Consider the following 26,329-nt stretch of genomic DNA (forward strand, 5'->3'; position numbering starts at 1 on the left):
AGCTGCATGAGCTGCTTATAAATTTTGGAGATTAATCCTTTATCAGTTGCTTCATTTGCAAATATTTTCTCCCATTCTGAGGGTTGTCTTTTGGTCTTGTTTATGGTTTCCTTTGCTGTGCAAAAGCTTTTAAATTTCATTAGGCCCCATTTGTTTATTTTTGTTTTTATTTCCATTTCTCTAGGAGGTGGGTCAAAAAGGTTCTTGCTGTGATTTATGTCATAGAGTGTTCTGTCTATGTTTTCCTCTAAGAGTTTTACAGTTTCTGGCCTTACATTTAGATCTTTAATCCATTTTGAGTTTATTTTTGTGTATGGTGTTAGGGAGTATTCCAATTTCATTCTTTTATATGTAGCTGTCCAGTGTTCCCATCACCATTTATCGAAGAGGCTGTCTTTTCTCCATTGTATATATTGCCTCCTTTATCAAAAATAAGGTGACCATATGTGCATGGGTTTATCTCTGGGTTTTCTATCCTGTTCCATTGATCTTGATTTCTGTTTTTGTGCCAGTACCATTCTGTCTTGATTACTGTAGCTTTGTACTATAGTCTGAAGTTAGGGAGCCTGATTCCTCCAGCTCCCTTTTTCTTTCTCAAGATTTCTTTGGCTATTTGGGGTCTTTTGTGTTTCCATACAAATTGTGAAATTTTTTGTTTCAGTTCTGTGAAAAATGACATAGGTCATTTGATAGGGATTTCATTGAATCTGTAGAGTACTTTGGGTAGTATAGTTATTTTCACAATGATTCTTCCAATACAAGAAAATGGTATATCTCTCCATCTGTTTGTATCATCTTTAATTTCTTTCATCAGTGTCTTATACTTTTTTTTTGGTGGGGGGGTACACGGGCCTCTCACTGTTGTGGCCTCTCCCATTGCAGAGCACAGGCTCTGGACGTGCAGGCTCAGTGGCCATGGCTCACGGGCCTAGCTGCTCTGTTGCATGTGGGATCTTCCCAGACAGGGGTATGAACCCATGTCCCCTGCATCGGCAGGTGAACTCTCAACCACTGCACCACCAGGAAAGCCCTCTTCTATTTTTTTGTATACAGGTCTTTTGTCTCCTTACATAGGGTTATTCCTAGGTATTTTATTCTTTTTGTTGCAGTGGTAAATGGCTGTGTTTCCTTAAATTCACTTTCACATATTTCATCATTAGTGTATAGGAATGCAAGGGATTTCTGTGCATTAATTTTGTGTCCTCCTACTTTACCAAATTCATTGATTAGCTCTAGTAGTTTTCTGGTAGCATCTTTAGGATTCTCTATGTATAGTATAATGTCATCTGCAAACAGTGACACTTTTACTGCTTCTTTTCCGATTTGGATTCCTTTTATTTCTTTTTCTTCTCTGATTGCTCTAGCTAAAACTTCCAAAACTATGTTGAATAATAGTGGTGAGAATGGGCAAACTTGTCTTGTTCCTGATCCTCATGGAAATAGTTTAAGTTTTTCACCATTGAGCATGATGTTGGCTGTGGGTCTGTCATATATGGTCGTTATTATGTTGAGGTAAGTTCCCTCTATGCCTACTTTCTTGAGGGTTTTTATTGTAAATGGGTGTTGAATTTTGTTGAAAGCTTTTTCTTCATGTATTGAGATGATCATATGGTTTTTATTCTTCAATTTGTTAATATGGTTTATCACAGTGATTTGAATATATTGAAGAATCCTTGAATTCCTGGGCTAAACCAAACTTGATTATGGTATATGATCCTTTTAATATGCGGTTGGATTCTGTTTGCTAATATTGTGTTGAGGATTTCTGCATCTATGTTCATCATTGTTATTGGCCTGTAGTTTTCTTTTTTTGTGAAATCTTTGTCTGGTTTTGGTATTAGGGTGACAGTGGCCTTGTAGTTTGAGTTTGGGAGTGTCCCTCCCTCTGCTATATTTTGGAGCAGTTTGAGAAGAATAGGTTTAAGGTTTTTTCTAAATGTTTGATAGAATTCACCTGTGAAGCCCTCTGGTCCTGGGCTGTTGTTTGTTGGAAGATTTTTAATCACAGTTCCAATTTCAGTGCTTGAGATTGGTCTGTTTATATTTTCTATATCTTCCTTGTTCAGTTTCAGAAGGTTGTGCTTTTCTAAGATTTTGTCCATTTCTTCCAGGTTTTCCATTTTATTGGCATATAGTTGCTTATAGTAATCTCTCATGATCCTTTGTATTTCTGCAATGTCTGTTGTTACTTTAACATTTTCATTTCTAATTCTTTTGATTTGAGTCTTCTCCCTTTTTTCCTTGATGACTCTGGCTAATGGTTTATCAATTTTGTTTATCTTCTCAAAAAACCAGCTTTTAGTTTTATTGATCTTTGCTATTGTTTCCTGCATTTCTTTTTCATTTATTTCTGATCTGCTCTTTATGATTTCTTTCCTTCTGCTAACTTTGGGGTTTTTTGTTCTTCCTCTAAGTGCTTTAGGTGTAAGGTTAGTTTGTTTATTTGAGTTGTTCCTTGTTTCTTGAGGTAGGATTGTATTGCTATAAACTTCCCTCTTAGAACTGCTTTTGCTGCATCCCATAAGTTTTGTGTCATTGTGTTTTCATTGTCATTTGTTTCTATGTATTTTTTAATTTCCTCCTTGATTTCTTCAGTGGTCTCTTGGTTATTTAGTAGTGTATTCTTTAGCCTCCTTGTGTTTGTATATTTTACAGATTTTTTCCCCTGTAATTCTTTCGTAGTCTCATAGCATTTTAGTCGGAAAAGGTACTTGATACAATTTCAATTTTCTTGAAATATACCAAGGCTTGATTTATAACCCAAGATATGATCTATCCTGGAGCATGTTCCATGAGCACTTGAGAAGAAAATGTATTCTGTTGTTTCTGGATGGAATGTCCTATAAATATCAATTAAGTCCATTTTGTTTAATGTATTTAAATATCAATTAAGTCCATCTTATTTAATATATCATTTAAAGAATGTGTTTCCTTATATATTTTCATTTTGGATGATCTGTCCATTGGTGAAATTCGGGTGTTATTGTCCCCTACTATTATTGTGTTACTGTCCATTTCCCCTTTTATGGCTGTTAACATTTGCCTTATGTATTGAGGTGCTCCTATGTTGGGTGCATAAATATTTACAATTGTTATATCATCTTCTTGGATTGATCCCTTGATAGTCTTTATTTTAAAGTCTATTTTGTCTGATATGAGAATTGTTACTCCAGCTTTCTTTTGATTTCCATTTGCATGGAATATCTTTTTCCATCCCCTCACTTTCAGTCTGTATGTGTCCCTAAGTCTGAATTGGGTCTCTTGTAGACTGCATATATATGGGTCTTGCTTTTGTACCCATTCAGACAGTCTGTGTCTTTTGTTTGGAGCATTTAATGCATTTACATTTAAGGTAGTTCTTGATATGTATGTTCCTCTTACCAGTTTCTTACTTGTTTTGGGTTTGTTATTGTAAGTCTTTTCCTTCTCTTGTGTTTCCTGCCTAGAGAAGTTCCTTTAGCATTTGTTGTAAATCTGGTTTGGTGGTACTGAATTCTCTTAGTTTTGCTTGTCTGTAAAGGTATTAATTTCTCCGTTGAAACTGAATGAGATCCTTGCTGGGTAGAGTAATCTTGGTTATAGGTTTCTCCCTTTCATCACTTTAAATATGTCCTCCCACTCCCTTCTGGCTTGCAGAGTTTCTGCTGAAGGATCAGCTGTTAACCTTATGGGGATTCCTTTGTATGTCATTTGTTGTTTTTCCCTTGGTGCTTATAATATTTTTTCTTTGTATTTACTTTTTGATAGTTTGATTAATATGTGTCTTGGCATGTTTCTCCTTGGATTTATCCTGTATGGGACTCTCTGTGCTTCCTGGATTTGATTGACTAATTCTTTTCCCATATTAGGGAAATTTTCAACTATAATCTCTTCATATATTTTCTCAGTCCCTTTCTTTTTCTCTTCCTCTTCTGGGACCCCTATAATTCAAATGTTGGTGCATTTAATGTAGTCCCAGAGGTCTCTGAGACTGTCCTCAATTCTTTTCATTCTTTTTTCTTTATTCTGCTCTGCAGTAGTTATTTCCATTATTTTATCTTCCAGGTTACTTATCCGTTCTTCTGCCTCAGTTATTCTACTATTGCTTCCTTCTAGAGAATTTTTAATTTCATTTTTTGTGTTTTTCATCATTGTTTGTTTGCTCTTTAGTTCTTCTAGGTCCTTGTTAAACGTTTCTTGTATTTTCTCCATTCTATTTCCAAGATTTTGGATCATCTTTACTATCATTACTCTGAATTCTTTTTCAGGTAGACTGTCTATTTCCTCCTCATTTGTTTGGTCTTGTGGGTTTTTACTTTGCTCCATCTACTGCGTGTTTCTCTGTCTTCTTATTTTGCTTAACTTACTGTGTTTGAGGTCTCCTTTTCACAGGCTGCTGGATTGTAGTTCACATTGTTTTTGGTGTCTGCTCCCAGTACCTAAGGATGGTTCAGTGGGTTGTGTAGGCTTCCTGGTGGAGGGGACTGGTGCCTGTATTCTGGTGGATGAGGCTGGGTCTTGTGTTTCTGGTGGGCAGGACTGCATCCAGTGGTGTGTTTTGGTGTGTCTGTGACCTTATTATGATTTTAGGCAGCCTCTCTGCTAATGGGTGGGGTTGTGTTCCTGTCTTGCTAGTTGTTTGTCATAAGTTGTCCAGCACTGTAGCTTGCTGATCGTTGAGTGGAGCTGGGTGTTAGCATTGAGATGGTGATCTCTGGGAGAGATTTCACTCTTTGATATTACATGGAGCCAGGAGGTCTCTGATTGGCCAATGTCCTGAACTCAGCTGTCTCAACTCAGAGGCATAGGCCTGATACCTGACTATAGCACGAAGACCTTGTAAGCCACACAGCTCAGAAAATAAGGGAGAGAGAAGGAAAGAAGGAAAGAAAGAAAGAAAGAAAGAAAGAAAGAAAGAAAGAAAAGGAAAGAAAGAAAGGAGGAAAGGAGGAAAGAAGGAAAGAAAGAAAGAAGAGAGAAAAGGAAGGATGGAAGGAAGGAAGGGAAGAAGGAAATAAAGTTATTAAAATAAAAATTAAAAGAATTAAAAAGTAATTTAAAAAAGATTATAAAAAGGAAAATGAAAGCAGAGAGCAACCAGATGAAAACACATATCCACCAATGATAACCATTGCTAAAAACTATACTATGAAAAAAAAGAAAGAGGAAAAAAAAAGGGACAGACAGAACTCCAGGATAAATGGTAAAAGCAAAGCTATACTGACAAAAATCACAGAAAGAAGCATACACATGCACAATCACAAAAAAAGAAAAAGATAAAAAATATATATCTATATAGAAAAAGGGAAGAGAGCAACCAAATCAATAAACAAATCTACCAATGATAATAAACTCTAAATACTAAACTGAGATAAACATAAGACTAGAAACATATTAGATGCGGAATTCAAACCCCAGGTCTACAGTTCTTCCAAAGCCCACATCCTATTTTGGGATGATTCCTTGTCTATTCAGGTACTCCAGAGATGCTGGGTACATCAAGTTGACTGTGGAGATGTAATCCGCTGCTCCTGAGGTTGCTGGGAGAGATTTCCATTTCTCTTCTTTGTTCTCACAGCTCCTGGGGTTCAGCTTTGGATTTGGCCCTGCCTCTACATTTACGTTGCCTGAGGGCGTCTGTTCTTTGCTTAGACAGGATGGGGTTAAAGCAACAGCTGATTAGGGGGCTCTGGCTCACTCAGGCTGGGGGGAGGGAGGGGTACGGAATGCAGGGCGAGCCTGCAGTGGCAGAGGCTGGCATAACGTTACAACAGCCTGAGGTGCACCGTTTGTTCTCCCAGGGTAGTTGTCCCTGAATCACGGGCCCCTGGCCGTGGCAGGCTGCACAGGCCCCCAGGAGGGAAGGTGTGGATAGTGACCTGTGCTTGCACAGAGGCTTCTTGGTGGCTGCAGCAGCAGCCTTAGCGTTTCATGCCCCTCTCTGCGGTCTGCGCTGATAACCGCAGCTCATGCCCGTCTCTGGAGCTCATTTAGGCAGTGCTCTGAATCCTCTTTCCTCGTGCACCCTGAAACAATGGTCTCTTGCCTCTTTGACAGGTCCAGACTTTTTCCTGGACTCTGTCCCAGCTAGCTGTGTGGCACTAGCCCCCTTCCGGCTGTGTTCACGCAGCCAAACCCAGTCCTTTCTTTGGGATCTGACCTACGAAGCCCAAGCCTCAGCTCCCAGCCCCCACCCGCCCAGGCGGCCGAGCAGACAAGCCTCTCGGGCTGGTGGGTGCTAGTTGGCACCGATCCTCTGTGCGGGAATCTCTCCGCTTTGCCCTCCTCACCCCTGTTGCTCTGCTCTCTTCCGTGGCTCCAAAGCTTTCCCGCCACGACCCCCCATCTCCACCAGTGAAGGGGCTCCTAGTGTCTGGAAACCTTTCCTCCTTCTCAGCTCCTTCACAGATGTACAGGTCCCGTCCCTATTCTTTTGTCTCTGTTTTTTCTTTTTTCTTTTGCCCTACCCAGGTACGTGGGGGAGTTTCTTGTCTTTTGGGAGGTCTGATGTCTCTGCCAGCGTTCAGGAGGTGTTCTGTAGGAGTTGTTCCACATGTAGATGTATTTCTGATGTATTTGTGGGGAGGAAGGTGATCTCTACATCTTACTCCTCCACCATCTTGAATGTCTCTCATTTCCCCTTTATTCTTTCCCCTTTCAAGGTGACAAGATTATTCCACTTACTACACACAGAAAAATAGAATACATTAGGAGATAACCTCTTTAAATTCTTCACACTAAATTTCCAAATATTCCCACATAGCAATGCATAACTTTTACACCTCTCCCATAATTACACATTGAAAGCTACCTTCTCTAGTAGTGCCCTGAATGATGTAGTATTTGCAGGAAGCTCATAATATCCATCACTTATTATCTTACATGAATTGCCTAACCCTGCCTGTCTGCTACATGCCTTCAACAGCTTTTAAAAATGCTCTTCATGTATCTCTCACAAAAAACATGTTTTTTCAAAAAACCCACAGATTATATATGGTGACCCTCTGCACTGTCTGTGCAACTCTTCTCTATGTCTCCAATTCTCTCAAAATAAAAAGTTGCAGAGAATTTTACCTCCTCTTATAATATTGTCCTAATTCTCCATACTTTTCCATAGACAAACTTTGTGAAGTTTTTTCTCAGCTCCTTTCATTTCCAAACTCTTCTGGATTTTATGGTTAATGCCCCAGGGACCACACCAGGGATTTCCATCCAGTAAATCTGATCAGCAGTTTAATTTATTTATTGTTTTTTTAAACCTTTTATTATAAAACAAAATACAGATACAGAAACTTTTCTATACAGAAGCTACAAAACATTACTGTTGACATATTACTAGTCAATCAATATTTTTATTTATTGATTTATTTATTAACATCTTTATTGGAGTATAATTGCTTTACAATGGTGTGTTACTTTCTGCTTTATAACAAAGTGAATCAGTTATACATATGTTCCCATATCTCTTCCCTCTTGCATCTCCCTCCTTCCCACCCTCCCTATCCCATCCCTCTAGGTGGTCACAAATAATTCTTCCATACAAATGCAGTATTCTCTCTGAAAAGAGCTGTTGAATATAGAAAAGCCAAATTAAAGCCTCTCTTTCTGTTTTTCTCTTTTAAAATATGGGCTTTTCTCTTAAAAATAACATAATTTCAAACACTGGAACAAATTTGCAATTTGAGAATAAAGAAAAATAAACATTTTTGTAATAACAAGACTGAAAATATAGACATCTGAGTTATAAAGAAGTTTAAGAAGCATATATGTATATTTCTCATTATTGATGGAATTTGAATAAGGTCTGGAGTTTAGGTAGTACTATTAGACCACTGTTAATTTCTTGAATTAAATCACCATGTTGTGTTTACCAAAGAGAATGCTTTTGTTTTTAGAAAATAATATTTTATTATTTAGAGGTAAAGGAGCTCCATCTATAAATTCTTCAAGTAGCACAGAAAAATAAGATGGATGGATGGATAGATGGATGGAGAGAGAGATGTAGATGATCAATAGATAAATGGATAGAACAGTAGATACACAAACAGATATAGACATGGATAAAATGAGTGACAAAGTAAGTAGGACAAAATATTAACATTTGGGGAATTCTTATATAAATGTAAATGTCCCTCTCTTGTCCTGGCATTCTGCCTGTAGATTTTCCTCCATTTCTTGTGGTGCATACCTCCTCTTTCTTGCCTTTTTATTTTCTTAAAATATGTTTTTCCTTCCTTCACTTTCAGGCGTTTTTAGAGTTTCTTTTTAGATTGGCACTTTAAAGATATTTTTTCTTTGACATCTGTCTTTTATGGTTTCTGACCAAGTTCTGGGTATACTTCTATATTTGTACATAATGTGGCTTTATTTTTTCTGGCTGTTTTTAAGGTTTTCTTTTTATTATCAGTATAAACTAATTTCTTCATTATAATTGATAATTTTCATTGATTTTTTTCCCCTGATTTAACTAAACATCTTGATGCAGTGAAGTTTTGTTCAAATTTGAAAAAAATGACCATTGTTTCTTTAAATGTGTTTGTAATTTTTATGTCCCTTCCACTGTTTTTCTTGGTCTCCAGTTATATGTATTTTATACTGCTTCATATTTTCCCACAGATCGGTTAGGCTTTTTTTTTGTTTTGTTTTGCCTTTCAAGGCTTCAATTAGAACAGTTTTTTTTTTTTTGTTATATCTCTTTACTAATCATTTTTTCTACCATTCAACCATATAAAAATGACATCCCATTAAAATTTCAATTTACTTATTTTATTTTTTATCACTCTTAATTTCTTCTGGTTCTTTCAATTTCTTCCATTTCTCTCTTCATTATGTCCCTGATTTTCTTCACATCCTTATGTATATGGAGTATGTTTATAATGCTATTTTAAAGTCTTTCTCTGCTAATTCCATCATTTATGCTATTTCTATTTACTGATTTTTACCTTGGTTATGTGTCACATTTCCCTGCTTCGTGCATGTCTAGTAATTTTTTATTGGCTATCAAGCAATTATATGACGGATTATGGGATGTTGTTGTATCGTCAAAGAGCTGTAGACTTCTTTTCTGATTGGCTGTTAACTTATTTACAAAACAGATTGATTGTCTGAAGGCTTCCTTCTAAGAACTTTTCTTGCAAGTCTAGAGTACCCTTTACCTTTGAGCTAATATACTCTACCTCTAAGGTGTTGTACTTAATAGATTCACTATTGAATGCCCTGTTTATTTCATAAGATCTCTCTGCTCTAGATCCTGGGAACTCAAAACAATTTCTGGCTTTGTGTGATATCTAGATTTAATTTCTCACTTGCTGAAAATTGTCTTTCCTGGCTTCTGTGACTCACCTTATACGTCTTCAGATAAATACTCAGCTGAAGATTCAAGAAGACTTCCATAAAGACATTGGGAACACTTTCCCTTCCTATCTTCCTTCATTTGAATACACTTCTTTGAAAAATTTAGCAACTTTTCTTCCTCAAATTTTGATCTCTGTTACTGGAACTCAACAAAATTGTAGGGCTCTATGTTTATCGTTTAGTAATTTCTTTATATGTGTGTGATTTATTCAAAGTACAACTTGGCTGATTGCCATAAATAAAAATGTAGTCTTCTTTATGATATTCTTTTCTAAGGTATAAAACAAATTTTAATCATTACATTTTAATTTTTTGTTATCAGTTTATACTTACATTGCATAATGATGAAAGATTTTAAGTGCTTTTAAGAAATATTTTCTTAGTTTTTCATAAGTTAGTCAGTGTTTTCTGAGCTTTTTAAAGAATATTTTTCAGTACTAACTGACTTTTTTGGCATGGGTCAATATACCCTCCTGCTAAGAGACACAGACTAAATAATAACATTGAGGGGTATGCTAATGATTATAAAAATTATGATAGTGATAATAATAACACAATGTTTAAAAATATTACACAACAATTTTATAATTATTTTAGTTATAGATTTTGGAAAAACTTTCACATTTCAAGTTTTCCATAAATTTCATAAATTAAAATTTTAGAAATGGAAAATGATTATTAAATTATTCTTATTGGATAACTTTACCCTCCCAAATTTGATAGTCACCTAAACCTTTTAATGGTATTTATTATATTTATTTAAAAGAATTTCTAATCGCTTCTATCTTTAACTTTCATTGTTAGATCTTTTATATAACAACTTCTTCACATCTGGAATTTATATTTATGATTTTCATGGTTGGGAGGGGTGTTTTTGTGAGATTTTTGTAAAAAGAAACTTCAAATGTACATTTGAAAATATCTTTTAATTGCCTCCACACATGAATACCTGATGAACAATGTAGTTTTTTTTCATCTCATTATTTTCCATATTCACAGTTCATGTCCATTTTTAGGGAGAGCATCCTGTAGAAATCCTCAGTGTTACTTCTGTCTCTTTCTCCTTATTAATCTGTTTAGCTTGTTTAGTTTTTTTCATTATTCTTAAACAATTTTTTTCCTTTATTTATTTTACATCTTTACTGGAGTATAATTGCTTTACAATGGTGTGTTAGTTTCTACTTTATAACAAAGTGAATCAGCTATACATATACATATGTTCTTCCCTCTTGCATCTACCTCCTTCCCATCCTCCCTATCCCACCCCTCTACATGGTCACAAAGCACTGAACTGATATCCCTGTGCTATGTGGCTGCTTACCACTAGCTACCTATTTTACGTTTGGTAGTGTATATATGTCCATGTCACTCTCTCACTTTGTCACAGCTTAACCTTCCCCCTCCGCATATCCTCATGTCCATTCTCTAGTAGGTCTGTGTCCTTATTCCTGTCTTACCTCTAGGTTCTTCATGACATTTCTTTTTTTTTCTTAGACTCCATATATATGTGTTGGCATAGGGTATTTGTCTTTCTCTTTGTGACTTACTTCACTCTGTATGACACACTCTAGGTCCATCCACCTCACTACAAATAACGCGATTTCGTTTCTTTTTATGGCTGAGTAAGATTCCATTGTATATATGTGCCACATTTTCTTTATCCATTCATTTGATAATGGACACTTAGGTTGCTTTCATGTCCTGGCTATTGTAAATAGAGCTGCAATGAACATTTTGGTACATGTCTCTTTTTGAATTATGGTTTTCTCAGGGTATATGCCCAGTAGTGGGATTGCTGGGTCGTATGGTAGTTCTATTTGTAGGTTTTTAAGGAACCTCGATACTGTTCTCCATAGTGGCTGTACCAACTCACATTCCCACCAGCAGTGCAAGAGTGTTCCCTTTTCTCCACACCCTCTCCAGCATTTATTGTTTCTAGATTTTTTTATGATGGCCATTCTGACCAGTGTGAGATGATATCTCATTGTAGTTTTGAGTTGCATTTCTCTAATGATTAATGATGTTGAGCATTCTTTCATGTGTTTGTTGGAAATCTGTATACCTTCTTTGGAGAAATCTCTATTTAGGTCTTCTGCCCATTTTTGGATTGAGTTGTTTGTTTTTTTGTTATTGAGCTCCATGAGCTGCTTGTAAATTTTGGAGATTAATCCTTTGTCAGTTGCTTCATTTGCAAATATTTTCTCCCACTCTGAGGGTTGTCTTTTGGTCTTGTTTATGGTTTCCTATGCTGTGCAAAAACTTTGAAGTATCATTAGGTCCCATTTTTTTTATTTTTGTTTTTATTTCCATTTCTCTATGAGGTGGGTAAGAAGGGATCTTGCTGTAATTTATGTCATAGAGTGTTCTGCCTATGTTTTCTTCTAAGAGTTTGATAGTTTCTGGCCTTACATTTAGATCTTTAATCCATTTTGAGCTTATTTTTGTGTATGGTGTTAGGGAGTGTTTCGATTTCATTCTTTTACATGTACCTGTCCAGTTTTCCCAGCGCCACTTATTGAACAGGCTGTCCTTTCTCCACTGTACATTCCTGCCTCCTTTATCAAAGATAAGGTGACCATATGGGCGTGGGTTTATCTCTGGGCTTTCTATCCTGTTCCATTGATCTATATTTCTGTTTTTGTGCCAGTTGATTGATTTGTGTATATTGAAAAATCCTTGCATTCCTGGAATAAACCCCACTAGATCATGGTGTATGATCCTTTTAATGTGCTGTTGGATTCTGGTTGCTAGTATTTTGTTGAGGATTTTTGCATCTATGTCCATCAGTGATATTGGCCTGTAGTTTTCTTTCTTCGTGACATCCTTGTCTGGTTTTGGTATCAGGGTGATGATGGACAGTAGAATGAATTTGGGAGTGTTCCTCCCTCTGCTATATTTTGGAAGAGTTTGAGAAGAATAGGTGTTAGCTCTTCCCTAAATGTGTGATAGAATTCGCCTGTGAAGCCATCTGGTCCTGAGCTTTTGTTGGAAGATATTTAATGACAGTTTCAGTTTCAGTGCTTGTGATTGTTCTGTTCATATTTTGTATTTCTTCATGGTTCAGTCTCAGCACGTTGTGCATTTCAAAGAATTTCTTCCAGGTTGTCCATTTTATTGGTATAGAGTAGCTTGTAGTAATCTCTCATGATCTTTTGTATTTCTGCAGTGTCAGTTGTTACTTCTCCTTTTTCATTTCTAATTTTATTGATTTGAGTCTTTTCCCTTTTTTTCTTGATGAGTCTGGCTAATGGTTTATCAATTTTGTTTATTTTCTCAAAGAACCAGATTTAGTTTTATTGATGTTTGCTAGCATTTCCTGTATTTCTTTTTCATTTATTTCTGATCTGATCTTTATGATTTCTCTCCTTCTGCTAACGTTGGGGTATTTTTGTTCTTCTTTCTCTAATTGCTTTAGGTCCAAGGTTTGATTGTTTATTCAAGATGTTTCCTGTTTTGTAAGGTAGGATTGTATTGCTATAAATTTCTGTCATAGGACTGCTTCTGCTGCCTCCCATACATTTTGGGTCAACGTGTCTCCATTGCCATTTGTTCCTAGGTAATTTTTCATTTCTTCTTTGATTTCTTCAGTGATCATTCATTACTAAGTAATGTATTGTTTAGCCTCCATGTGTTTGTATTTTTTTTTACAGATCTTTTCTTGTAATTGATATCTAGTCTTATTGCATTGTGGTCAGAAAAGATACTTCATACAATTTCAATTTTTAAAAAATTTACCAGGGCTTGATTTGTGACCGAAGATATGATCTATCCTGGAGAATGTTCCATGAGCACTTGAGAAAAATGTGTATTCTGTTGTTTTTGTATGGAATGTCCTATAAATATCAATTAAGTCCATCATGTTTAACATATCATTTAAAGCTTTTGTTTCCTTATTTATTTTTATTTTGGATGATCTGTCCATTGGTGAAATTGGGGTGTTAAAGTCCCATACTATGAATGTGTTACTGTCAATTTCCCCTTTTATGGCTGTTAGTATTTGCCTTATGTATTGAGGTGCTCCTATGTTGGGTGCATAAATATTTACAATTGTTATATCTTCCTCTTCTATCAATCCCTTGATCATTTTGTAGTGTCCTTCTTTGTCTCTTGTAGTAGTCTTAATTTTAAAGTCTATTTTGTTTGATATGAGAATTGCTACTCCAGCTTTCTTTTGGTTTCCATTTGCATGGAATATCTTTTTCCATACCCTCCCTTTCAGTCTGTATGTGTCCCTAGGTCTGAAGTGGGTCTCTTGTAGACAGCATATGTACGGGTCTTTTTGTTGTATCCATTCAGCCAGTCTGTGTCTTTTGGTGGGAGCATTTAATCCATTTACATTTAAGGTAGTTCTTGATATGTATGTTCCTATTCCCATTTTCTTAATTGTTTTGGGTTTGTTATTGTAGGTCTTTTCCTTCTGTTATATTTCTTGCGTAGAGAAGTTCCTTTAGCATTTGTTGTAAAGCTATTTTTGTGGTGCAGAACTCTCTCAACTCTTGCTTGTCTGTAAAGGTTTTAATTTCTCCATCAAATCTGAATGAGATCCTTGCTGGGTACAGTAACCTTGCTTGTAGGATTTTCTCCTTCATCACTTTACATATGTCCTGCCACTCCCTGCTGGCTTGCAGAGTTTCTGCTAAAAGATCAGCTGTTAACCTTATGGGGATTCCCTTGTGTGTTACTTTTTGTTTTTCCCTTGCTGATTTTAATATGTTTTCTTTATATTTAATTTTTGACAGCTTGATTAATATGTGTCTTGGCTTGTTTCTCCTTCAGTTTAACCTGAATGGGACTCTCTGTGCTTCCTGGACTTAAGTATTTCCTTTCCCATATTAGGGAAGTTTTGAACTGTAATCTCTTCAAATATTTTCTCAGTCCTTTGTTTTCCTCTTCTTCCTCTGGGACTCCTATAATTCAAATGTTGGTGCATTTAATGTTGTCCTAGAGGTCTCTGAGACTGTCCTCAATTCTTTTCATTCTTTTTTCTTTATTCTGCTTTGCAGTAGTTATTTCTACTATTTACCTTCCAGGTCACTTATCCGTTCTTATGCATCAGTTATCCTGCTATTGATCCCTTCTAGAGTATATTTAATTTCATTTATTGTATTGTTCATCGTTGCTTGTTTCCTCTTTAGTTCTTCTAGGTCCTTGTTAAATGTTTCTTGCATTTTTTCTATTCTATTTCCAAGAGTTTGGATCATCTTTACTATCATTATTCTGAATTCATTTTCAGGTAGACTGCCTATTTCCTCTTCATTTGTTAGGTCTGGTGGGTTTTTATCTTGCTTCTTCATGTGCTGTGTGTTTTTCTGTCTTCTCATTTTGCTTATCCTACTGTGTTTGGGGTCTCCTCTTTGTGGCCTGCAGGTTCGTCATTCCCATTGTTTTTGGTGTCTGTCCCTGGTGGCTAAAGTTGGTTCAGTGGGTTGTGTAGGCTTCCTGGTGGACAGTAGTAGTGCCTGTGTTCTGGTGGATGAGGCTCGATCTTGTCTTTCTGGTGGGCAGGTCCACGTCTGGTGTTGTGTTTTGGTGTGTCTGTGGTCTTATTATGATTTTAGGCAGCCTCTCTGCTAATGGGTGGTGTTGTGTTCCTGTCTTGGTAGCTTTTTGGCATAGGATGTCCAGCACTGTAGCTTGCTGGTCGTTGAGTGAAGTGGGTGTTGGTGTTGAGATGGAGATCTCTGGGAGATTATCACCATTTGATATTACATGGATCTGGGAGGTCTCTTGTGGACCAGCGTCCTGAAGTTGGCTCTCCCACCTCAGAGGCACAGCAGTGATTCCTGGCTGCATCCCCAAGAGCCTTTCATCCACAGGGCTCAGAATGAAAGGGAGAAAAAGTAGAAAGAAAGAAAGAATGAAAAAGAAAGAAAGAAGGAAAGAAGGAAAGAAGGAAAGAAAGGAGGGAGGGAGGAAGAAAGAAACAAAGAAGATAAAATAAAATAAAATACAGTATGATAAAATAAAATAAATTTATTAAAATAAAAACTAATTATTAAGAGAAAAAATGTTTTTAAAGTAAAACGAAAACAAATTAACAAACAAAAACCCCCGGCCAGACAGAACCCTAGGACAAATGTTGAAAGCAAAGCTATACAGACAAAATCTCACACAGAATCATACACATACACACTCAGAGAAAGAGGAAAAGGGGAAAAAATAATAAATCTTGTTGTCCAAGGCCACATCCTCAATTTGGGATGATTCGTTTTCTATTCAGGTATTCCACCAATGCAGGGTACATCGGGTTGATTGTGGAGATTTAATCCACTGCTCCTGAGGCTGCTGGGAGAAATTTCCCTTTCTCTTCTTTGTCTGCACAGCTACAAGGGCTCAGCTTTGGATTTTGCCCCGCATTTGTGTGTAGGTCACTGGAGGGCGTCTGTTCTTCACTCATACAGTACGGGGTTAAAGGAGCAGCTGTGTCGGGGGCTCTGGCTCACTCAGGCCAGGGGGAGGGAGGGACACGGAATGCAGGGTGAGACTGAGGCGGCAGAGGCCAGCAGGACATTTCACCAGCCTGAGGTGCACCATGCGTTCTTCCAGAGAAGTTGTCCCTGGATCCCGGGACACTGACAGTGGCTTGCTGCACAAGCTCCCTGGAAGGGAGGTGTGGAGAGTGACCTGTGCTTGCACACAGGCTTCTTGATGGCAGCAGCAGCGGCCTTAGTGTCTCATGCCCGTCTCTGAGGTCTGCGCTTTTAGCCGCGGCTCGCGCCCGTCTCTGGAGCTCCTTTAAGTAGCGCTTTTAATCCCCTCTTCTCGCGCACAAGGAAACAAAGAGGGAAGAAAAAGTCTCTTGCCTCTTCGGCAGTTCCAGACTTTTCCCTGGACTCCCTCCCGGCTAGCTGTGGTGCACTAACACCTTCAGGCTGTGTTCACACCGCCAGTGCTCTCCCTGCGATCGAACAGAGTACCAACCCCTTAAACATTTTTAAAACTAGACTATATCTAGGTTTTAATAACTTTTCACCAAATTCTTGTCTACAACTAATCATGAGAGTTATTTTTTTCTTTTATCATTGTTTTTGTCCTCTGCCAGCTCTGTTTATTCCAAGTGTAGTTCTGATTATATCTAAGTGGGATCTCATATATACTTCACCATATTCAAATATCACAATTGTTGAACAGGCAATCAAACTTAAAAGAAGCTATAGGTTTTTAATATAATACTTTGTTTATGTGCCTTTTAAAAAGAAACTGAACAGAAAATATAGCATGCTCAGGAACTTCATCTCATCACTTGACCCTGGAGCTACCTGTGTGTATAGGTTTCTTTACTCCTCATTAAAATGGCGCACATGCATCTGCTGACATGAGAGTTAAGGTGTATGCAAATCGCCTTGACACACAAAAACCACAGTCTAAGTTTCCAGCAGATTATTTTTTATAAGGTTCTAACATGCACACATTTATGGCCTCATGCCCACTCACAGTAACCCATGGCCAGATGCATTTCCATAGATCAAGGATTTTACAGCAAGCAAGGCAGTTTTGATATTTCATATTTATCTTAATTTTTAAATTTCCAAACAAACATTATTTTGAAAAGATTATTATGAAAAACAGACCCAGATGTTATTGTACCAGGTAGTTCTAGGACCAGTCAAACCTGATTTCATTCCATTAGTTTCAGATGTTATTTTCTCCCACTTCATACTTCTCTTTTTACTGCTATGGTGAAATTTATTAATTTTGTATAGTGTTACCCTCTTCATAAACCCTTTGGATATACTCCATCTTTATGCTTCTTGCTCTAATTTCATGGCTGTAGTGTCTTAAATCATGTTGAGAACCCACATTTCTTTCTCAGTTATTGTCCCATCTCATTGTAAACTATCTTTAAGGACTTATTCTCATTCACCCTTTAATTGTAGTATTTTTAAATTATATGCTTATCCAGTTGTCTGCATTTTTACAGATCCAAGTTTATTTTTTCTTTGGTGGAAATTGATATAAAACATCCCTTGACTCTTTTGGATAATTTGAAAGGAAAAGAAGGTTTTAAATTAACTATAGTTTTCCTTCATGGGTTTATAGATTTATATATCTGAGATAAATATATGCAGAACCAAATCTTAAAGCAGGGCACATAAAGTCTTTTATAAAATTTATTGAACTCAAAAAAGTTATAACACATACCTGGAACTAACTGCTAAAAAATCTAACTACTATATAACATAAACACACTTTTTTATTGAAATATAATTGATATACATTATTATATTAGCTTTAGATGTACAGCACAGTGATCCAATATTTTTATAGATTATACTCCTTTTAATGTTATCATAAAATATTGGCTATTTTCCCTGTGCTATACAATATATTCTTGTATCTTATTTATTTTATACTCAATAGTTTGTACCTCTTAATCTCCTACCCCTATCTTGTCCCCTCCAACCTTCCCTCTGCCCACTGGTAACCACTAATTTATTCTCTATACCTGTAAATCTATTTCTGTTTGTTTATACTCATTCATTGGTTTCATTTTATAGATTATGCATGCAAGTGATAGCAGTATTTGTCTTTCTCTGCTGACTTAATTCACTGAGCATAATACCCTCCAAGTTCATCCATGTTGTTGCAAACAGCAAAATTTATTTATGGCTGGTATTCCATTCTCTCTGTGTGTGTGTGTGTATCACTTCTTATTTATCCAATCATCTGTTAATGGATACTTAAGTTGCTTCCATATCTCGGCTATTGTAAATAATGCTGCTGTGAAAATTAGGGTGAATGTAACTTTTCAAATTAGTGTTTTTGTTATCTTTGGATATATACCTAAGGGTGGAATTGCTGGGTCACATGGTAGTTCTATTGTTAGTGTTTCAAGGAAACTCCAAACTGTTTTCATAGTGGCTGTACCAATTTACATGCCCACCAAAAGGGTACAAGGGTACCCTTTTCTCCACATCCTCACCAATATTTGCTATTTCTAGACTTTTTGATGATAGCCATTCTGACAGGTGTGAGGTGATATCTTATTGTGGTTTACAATTGCATTTCTCTGCTGATTAGCAATGTTGAGCATTTTTTCATGTACTTGCTGCCATCTGTATGTAGTCTTTGGAAAAATATCTATTCAGGTCTTCTGCCCATTTCTTAATTGGCTTTTTTGTTGTTGTTATGGAGTTGTGTGTAATATTTATATATTTTTTGATATTAACTCATTATCAGTCATATTATTTGCAAATACTTTCTCCTATTCAGTAGTTTGTCTTTTTGTTTTGTTGATCTTTTCCTATGCTTTTAAGTTTAATTAGTTCCAATTGATTATTTTTACTTTAGTTTCCTTTGTTCCAGAAGACAGATTCAGAAACATATTGCTACAATTTATGTCAAAAGTGTTCTGCCTATGTTTTCTTCTAGGAGTTTTATGGTGTCTGGTCTTAGATTTATGTTTTTAATCCATTTTGAGTTTATTTTTGTACATGGTGTGAAAAAATATTCTAACTTCTTTCTTTTCCATGTAGCTGTCTGGTTTTCCCAGCACCACTTATTGAAGAGACTGTCTTTCCCCATTGTATATTTTTGCCTCCTCTGTCATAAATTAACTGACCAGAAGTGTGTGGGTTTATTTCTTGGTTCTCTGTTCTGTTCCATTGATTTACTTGCCTATTTTTGTGCTAGTACCATGCTGTTTTGATTACTATAGCTTTGTAATATAGTCTGAAGTCAGGGACCATGGCCACTTAAGCTTTGTACATTTTTCTCAAAATTCGTTTGGCGATTTGGGGTCTTTTGTGGTTCCATATAAGTTTTAGGATAATTTGGTCTAGTTTGGTGAAAAATGTCATGGGTATTTTGATAGGGATAGCGTTAAATCTGTAGATTGTGTTGGGTAATATGGACATTTTAACAATATTAATTCATGCAGTCCATGAACAAGGCATCTCTTTTCATTTCTTTACATCATCTGTCATTTCCTTTATCAGTGTTTATTCGTTTACAGAGTATAGGTCTTTTCTCTCCTTGGTTAAGTTTATTCCCATGTATTTTATTTTTTTTTATGTGGTTTTAAATGAGATTGTTTTCTTGCTGTATCCTCCTGATTGTTCATTATTAATGTATGGAAAAGCAAAAGATTCGTATGTATTAATCTTGTATTCTGTAACTTTACTGAATTCATTTGTTACTTCTAATAGTTTTTGAGCAGAGACTTTATTGTTTTCTATATACAGTATCATGTCATCTGCAATTAGTGACAGTTTTACTTCTTTCCTTCTAATATGGATGCTTTTTATTTCTTTTCCTTTTTTGATTGCTGTGGCTAGGACTTCCAATACTATATTAAATAGAAGTGTCAAGAGTGGGCATCCTTGTCTTACTCCTGATTTTAGAAAAAGACTTTCAGCTTTTCCCCATTGAGTATGATATTAGCTGTGGGTTTGTCATAAATGGCCTTTATTCTGTTGAGATATGTTTCCTCTATAGCAACTTTGATGAGAGTCTTTATCATGGGTGGGTGGGAGGTAGAGCTAGAGATGAATGGGCTAGACCCAGAGCCAAATGTGAGACTGGGTTTCTCCTATACTTACTGGCCATCAGTCACCTATCAGGGATGGGTGCAGGTCCCAAGTTGCTGGAGCAAAAGCCCTGAGGGTCAGGTCCAAGCTGGCTCCATTCCCTCAAAGTGTGTGCTCTCCCTGGCAACAGCACCTTTGCCCCAGAAGCAGCACTGAAGAAATAGGGGCTGGAGTGTGTGCCTGGTGCAAGCCCAGGCACATACTGGGCTAGTTCCAGCTCACCATTCAGAGCTCCAGAGAGCTCCCAATCCACCTTCTCTGCGAGTGTCCCCAATGGCTGCCCTTGCCCTTTCAGATGCAGTGCCATGTCCAAGGAGGCTCTGTGCCCCCAAGTGGGCACTCCTCCATAATGGCAGCATTTGCCCTAGTGGGGAGCTGTGCTGGAGCTAAAGGGGGCAGAGCTGGTACTCAGCATGGATAGAGCACATGCTGGGATGATCCTGGCACATCAGTGAGGCTTCCAGACAGTTTCAGTCTGTTTCATCTACCTTGTTGCTGGGAATAAGTAGTAAGTAAGCATTTGCATGTTCTTCACAAGTGAAGTCTTGGTTTCTTACAGCCTTCCTGTAAGTCCCACTGGCTTTAAACCAGCTAAGGGGACTCATCTTTCTGGAGTCAGACCCTAGGGCTGGGGTACACATGTGGTTGGAATCCCTCACTCCTCAGAAAAGTTCTCCAAGCTTGTGATACACTGCACCCCTTCTGTGTCCTATCCTAGGGGCACAAGTCCTGATGTGATTGCTTCTCTTTTCCTATCTGACTCCATGTGGATCTTTCTCTACAGCCTTGGTTGTAGAGATTCTTTCTGCCATTCTTCAGTTTATTTGCAGTGAGAGTTGCCCTACATGTACTGTATTTTTGATGTGTTAATGGGGGAGGTGAGCTCTACATCCTTCTACTCTGACATCATGACCTGCTTTTTTTTTTTTTTTTGGTATTAATAAGGGTTACTAGGGGATGGACAGATGTTCTGCTGTTTTCCTATTTTAGCAGTCCAACCAAGTGTAAGTGCTGAGAAGAAGGAAATATGATATTACATCCATCATCAGTCCTCACAGGGGTGCTAGTAAAATTCTTGATGAGTCTACTCCATGGACTGATTATCTCCAAAATTTCCTACTTCAGATTTTCATGTATTTACTATTACTGTCATTTGAATAATTCTAATTACTTTTCACTAGGCAACACTAATATCTCTATCATTATCAAAATTAACCATTGTTTTGGTATCTTTATTTGTATGATTAATCACTTAAGAGATTCAGACATTTAATAATCAAATAACTAATTTGTGTTGAGTATTTTCATTTATTTCCATTTATGGAAGAAGAAGTTGAACAACTGGTGTATCATGTACATTTCTAAATTTCCATTCTCATACTTGTTTAATCTGAAAATTGAATCTAGGCTTCCTGAATTCATGGTTGACATGCTTTATCTACTACTTCCCAGTATCAATAGAAATTTGCCCCATTTAAAAAATCTTCTATTTCTAAAATCAGTAGGAATTTGGGTTGGGATCTATCAGTAACTATCAAAAATCATGTGACACTTGGAAGACCTAAAATAGAATTCTTTATTTTTCATTAAAATGTTTCATTTTATAGGATATAGTATAATACTTAAAGCTAAAATATTATTTTTTTCTAGGTAGTTCCATTACCTGGAAATGTCACTTTTTAAACATTTAAATGATGATTTAGAAAGAAGTCAAAACTCAGCAAATATCATTTTACCTGTGCTTTTAAGACAATGGATCAACTTTAATTTTCTTTTTTTTAAATTTTTTTTGTTTATTTTTAACAATTTATTTATTTATTTATTTTTGGCTGCATCGGGTCTCCATTGCTGCACACAGCTTCCTCTAGTTACAGTGAGCAGGGATACTCTTCATTGCAGTGTGTGGGCTTCTCAATGTGGTGGCTTTTCTTGTTGCAGAGCACAGGCTCTAGGCGCATGGGCTTCAGTGGTTGTGGCACATGGGCTCAGTAGTTGTGGCTCACAGGCTGTAGAGCACAGGCTCAGTAGTTGTGGCACATGAGCTTACTTGCTCCAAAGTATATGAGATCTTCCCAGACCAGGGATCAAACCCATGTCCCCTGCATTGGCAGGCAGATTCTTAACCACTGTGCCACCAGGGAAGTTCAACTTTAATATTCTTATACCGACCTTAACATCTGCAAAATTTCTTTGTACAAATTTTACCTTTGTAAAACATAATATATTATCAAAACATAAAAGTATCAAATTTTATCAAAATATAATTAATTCAACCAATTAAATTTTAGCACGTTTTAAAATTCTCAAGAATTTTCTAATTTTTATTAGTTTTACATTTTTATTATAACATTTTAAATGTATTTTGTATTTTTAATGCAATTTTCAATTCAATAATGAATAAAATATAGCTCCTCTCCTCTGGGAGATCTCTATATAATTGGAGAGTCAGACAGATAAATGGATAAGAAAACAGTGTGTTATTTGCCATGCAGAATAATTATGGAAGGTGCAACAGTAATATTAAGAAAAAAGAGGCTGATTATTGGTATTGGATAAAAGTCAGAAAGCCCTTTGTGGTAGAGACATCTAACGTGAATTTAGAACATGATTACAGTTTACCATGAGAATAAAAATATAGAATTAATTATCTAGGAGTAAGTAGATTCACATAAAAGAGGGAAAATGTCCATGTCCATAATGCAGACAAAATTGCATGATATACAATGTGAGCACTTATAAGTCTCTAAACAAAAATTATTAATAGTGACAGCACTTTGACAACTTTCAGTGTTAAGAATATTATTCTCTGTCAGTAATATTTTTTAAATAGACAGATAGAACAAAACATTTGAGTATGTTTAAAGAGATATTCTAATTACTAACTCTAAAGATAAATGTAACAGATTTGTAATAAAAGCAACTTAAAGCCCAGAGTGGCTTCCTGTCAACAATATTTATTCTTTAAGGAATGCATGGAAATGATAATGGATTTTAAAAAAGGAGAAATAACTTAAAAAGTACAAAAATATAGGGAAGTCTGTTTGCTTTGTATCTGACTGTGGACACATTCAGAGAAACACTAGCAGAGACAAGAATAGTGAATTAAAAAAAAAAAAACACCCTGAATTGAAAGAAACATTCTATTCTATTCAAAGAACTTAATTCTCAGATATTATTAAAGACATAAAATAAAAGATATTTTTCCCTGATGAGATTAACAAAAATTAAAACAAGACAAAACCTAGTGTTGGTTCAGGCTCTTCCAAATATTTGCATTGAGAATTTAAAGAGGTACAATACTTTTGGAACACATACCCTTTCCCTATTAATTCTGTTTTTAGAAATTTACTTTGAATACATTGTCTCACGTATGTGTTTTTATATTCAACATTAAACAATATATAACTGATATCATGCAGACAAAACAGGTTACTTTTATGAGAGAGAGTGAATTGAAGAACCTCTGTACAATCTACTGGTATCAGGATTCCACAAGAGTTTTTGTGCTTTTTTATTTTCAACATTTTAACTCTCACATGCAATTTGCATAATTTACCTGTATAAATTAATAAATTAAATCTTAAATGTAGCTCTCCCTTGGATTCACAAGACAAAATTCATGAATCATATCCAAGACCATGAAAAGTTCTGCAGACAATACTCTAAGTGTTTTGCATATCCTGACTATATGGAGTCCCTTTAATATTTATTAATATCAAAGATAATTAGTGGTCTGAGGAATGCACTCTGCAAATACTGAGCTATATCACAAGCCTTATGAAGACATTTATTTTAAGTGAAAGTTAAGGACCCCTTTCAGGAATTCATCATCCCAAACAAAATAATATACATTAGTAGAGAAGAAGTCTCTTCTTTTTCTTTAATAAACAATCCTAAACTAGTCAAATACATAAGCACATGCGTGGAGATTCTTGAATCTCCAAAGTAAATCTATAGATGTAGTGCAAGAAGGGCAGTATGGGACACAATTACTGTGCTCACTTCATCCTAGGACTAATGAAGCATGAGAGAAATAGTTGTGCACACACATCAATTTGTCATCTTTACATAGCTGCATTGGAATTTTCCTATCTGACACTGTCAAGGTTGGATGAAAATTCACATATATCAACAATATTGAGTATAGAATATGCATAATTGGAGGTCAACATGTGATTAAAGTTAAAGCCAGATTGGACCACATCATAGACCATAAATGACAGGTTCAGAAGTATAATGTTATACATTATTTATTTGTGTTTATCAAATTATTATAACATTTTAATAAAATTTATAAAATTCACTGATCTGTATTTTCTAGATATTTTACGTGGATGTGTATGACTTTGATAATAATGAAAAAAGAAAAAAGGAAAGATGTACTCATTTTAGAAATATTTTCCTCAAAAATAATTTTTAAATGTGTTAGAATTTAAAATCCTCATGCTACACTGATGTCACATGCATAAGAATGATTTTCATCTTAACAAAACATGTCAAATGTCTATTTTCTGTGCCAAGATCTTTACCCTGTGCTCCCTTTGTTTTATGGAGCCATGTCTTTCAAAATATCTGCACCTGTGTCTCTTGACTTTATCATAATGCTTGCATATAAGTAATGATCAATTATCAGTTTAAAAACAATGGATATAAGAAGCAAATTATCATTCCAGTGGTTGCCAGTTACACCAACTTTGTGTAATATACTGTGGTACACACATGTTATGAGATGCTGTGATGGTTAATTTAATGTATCAACTTGAGTGGTCTAAGGGATGCCTAGATAGCTGGTAAAACATTATTTCTGGGTGTGTCTATGAAGAAGTCTCATGAAGAAATAAACATTTAAATCAGTAGATTGAATAAGGAAAATCTGCCTTACCAATGTGGTGGTGGGTGGGGACATCATCCAATCCACTGAGGGCCCAAATAGAACTAAAAGGCAGAGAAGGGGCAATTCTCACTCTCTTAAGATGCAACATCCATTTTTCTGCCCTTGGACATCAGAACTCCTGGCATGCCTTTTGGCTTTGACTGAATTATACCACCAACTTTCCTAGATCTCCAACTTGCAAACCCCATGTAGTCAGATATCTCAACCTCCCAAATTACATGAGCCAATTCCCATAATAAATCTCCTCTTATATATCAATATATCCTGTTTCTCTGGAGAACTCTGATGAATACAGATGTCATCCACAAACATCATTCTCTCTAAAAAACCTAATCTTAATACACATGTATATTTTGTCTATTTCCTGAAGACTGTACAAGCATTGCAACTAATGAATTCCACTTATTAGTATTTAGTACAAGAATCAAATACATAAAATCTATTATAGTTCATTTTAGCTTGGACTCACTGCTTTGGAGGAGGAAATACATGAAATGAAAATGTTAAAATATTTTGAATGAGTAGAATTAGAATGCAGTTCTAGATTTCTCATTAAGTCCATGTTGGGAAAAAATACCAAACTTTTAAGCAAATATTGCAAATTAAAATTATCAATTTCATATTCTATAATAACTACTGGTTATATTTTCGAAAAGTACTGTTTGTGTATACTTTGTGAATCTGATGCTATGTAATGTACTGAAGAAAGGAGAGGTATCAAAATGCTTTAAGAAGCCTGGAACTAAGTATATTTTCAAAGTGTTCATGTGAAGAAAGTAACTAAAACTGTAATGTATTTTCATAAAATGTTTTAAATACGTTGCTCAAGAAAATCTCACTGAACTGAAGAGAATAATAATTGAATTATAATTGCATGCCTTTATAAACCAAGATACATTTACTGGCTATGTGTAAATATTAGAATAAAACATTAAGTTGAGTTTTTCTTAAACCTTATGGAATATTTTCAGTTCTCTAAATAGAAAACTAGTTACCAGATATATCTTATATAGAGTGTGGAAACATATTTGCAATTTTGAAGTATAAATGAGTAATTTACATGAATTAATAAGGAAAAAATGTAGCTAAAGAGGAAGGCCAACTTGTAAAGCTACCAATTCAGTTCTACCAGGTTTTGTTTTATTTAGACTCCATTGTTATTCTCCCAAATTTCAAGATTGTTCCCACTGACTAATCTTATTAGGAAGTTTTATTTTGTTTTTACTACTGATTTCTCTGCTCCTTGGCTGATAGTAGTATTATTTATTAATGCAATTGTTATTATCATTAAATTTTTAAAGATATAGAAAGTTAATAGTACTTTGGATATTCAAAGTCAATAAATGTTTTAAAAGTTTATATATTTCAGTTGTTTTCATAAAATATATAACACATTACTGATAATCAAGGAATTCCCCATCCCAATCATTTTCTTAACTTCCATAGGCAACCATTTATATGCCTTAGGCTTGAGTCCTTTTCATCTCTTGTTCTATCCCTATCTATCTATCTATCTACCTACCTACCTACCTACCTATCCTCCCTATTGTCTATCTCTGTGTCTATAACTATA

Source organism: Mesoplodon mirus (assembly GCF_964341445.2).
Source record: "Mesoplodon mirus genome assembly, chromosome: 5".
NCBI classification, from domain to species: Eukaryota; Metazoa; Chordata; class Mammalia; order Artiodactyla; family Ziphiidae; genus Mesoplodon; species Mesoplodon mirus.